The sequence below is a fragment of the Rhincodon typus genome, chromosome 24 (assembly GCF_021869965.1).
Source record: "Rhincodon typus isolate 14 chromosome 24, sRhiTyp1.1, whole genome shotgun sequence".
NCBI classification, from domain to species: domain Eukaryota; kingdom Metazoa; phylum Chordata; class Chondrichthyes; order Orectolobiformes; family Rhincodontidae; genus Rhincodon; species Rhincodon typus.
Window position 1 is genome coordinate 30469587 of NC_063355.1, and position 1461 is coordinate 30471047.

The window sequence follows — 1461 nt, forward strand, 5'->3', positions numbered from 1 at the left end:
TATCCCCTCCTCCCACCTCAAGCCCCACCCCCATCTCCTACCTACTAGCCTCATCCCACCCCCTTGACCTGTCCATCCTCCTTGGACTGACCCAACCCCTCCCTAACTCCCCACCTACACTCACCTTTATTGGGTCCATCCCCGCCTCTTTGACCTGTCTGTCTCCTCTCCACCTATCTGCTCTATCCATCTTCTATCCGCCTCCCCCTCTCTCCCTATTTATTTCAGAACCCCCTTCCCCTCCCCCATTTCTGAAGAACGGTCTGGGCCTGAAACGTCAGCCTTCCTGCTCCTCTGATGCTGCTTGGCCTGCTGTGTTCATCCAGCTCTACACCTTGTTATCTCAGATTCTCCAGCATCTGCAGGTCCTACTATCTCTGAAGCACTTTGAGATGTTAGGTGGTTCTGAAAGATGCTACACAAATTCCAGGTCTTTGTCTGTTAACCCATAATTCTGAAATGATGTTGTTTATCAGAACAGCTTCATTGGGCATATATTTGCAATTTGAATGGAGATGCAGCAAGAGAGTGGCACTCATTTCATTGTTGCCCTGACAGAGGTACACCTGCAGTACATAAGAAAAAAGGAAAAGCTGTGCTCAGGTTTACTTGGCAGAGGCATTTGACATGATGTAAACAAGGTGTTCTATTTTGCTCTATGAAAACTAAAAGAGGTTGTTGATGCACTGGCAGAATCCAGATGATGTTATTAATCATTTATTAAATGAAGATGACTTGTAGTTAATTATTTTCAAAGGGTAGCTCATTTGAGCTGGTACATAACCATGTTAATTAACAGCTCCATACAATGTGGTAACTGTCAGAGCTATACATTATTGTCTTTTAAATCAGAAAAGCCACACTGAATTCTCCACCTAAATGCAAGTTTTATAGTAGAATTAATTACAGTGGTACAATATTTTTACTGTGACTGTGGTTCCAACTATATAGGTTGATATTAATGGAATAATATTTATATAATTTGAACTATTTTTAGTCAATCTTCCATGCTTTCAGTTAGAAAAAAGAACAAAGAACAAAGAAAATTACAGCACAGGAACAGGCCCTTCGGCCCTCCAAGCCTGCACCAACATGCTGCCCATCACAACTAAAACCCCTTACCCTTCTGGGGACCATATCCCTCTGTTCCCATCCTATTCATGTATTTGTCAAGATGCCCGTCAAAAATCACTATAGTATCTGCTTCCACTACCTCCCCTCGCAGCGAGTTCCAGGCACCCACCACCCTCTGTGTAAAAAAACGTGCCTTGTACATCACCTTTAAACCTTGCCCCTCGCACCTTAAACCCATGGCCCCTGGTAACTGACTCTTCCACCCTGGGAAAAAGCTTCTGACTGTCCACTCTGTCCATACCCTTCATAATCTTGTAGACCTCTATCAGGTTGCCCCTCCACCTCCGTCGTTCCAGTGAGAACAACCCAAGTTTCTCCAACCTCTCC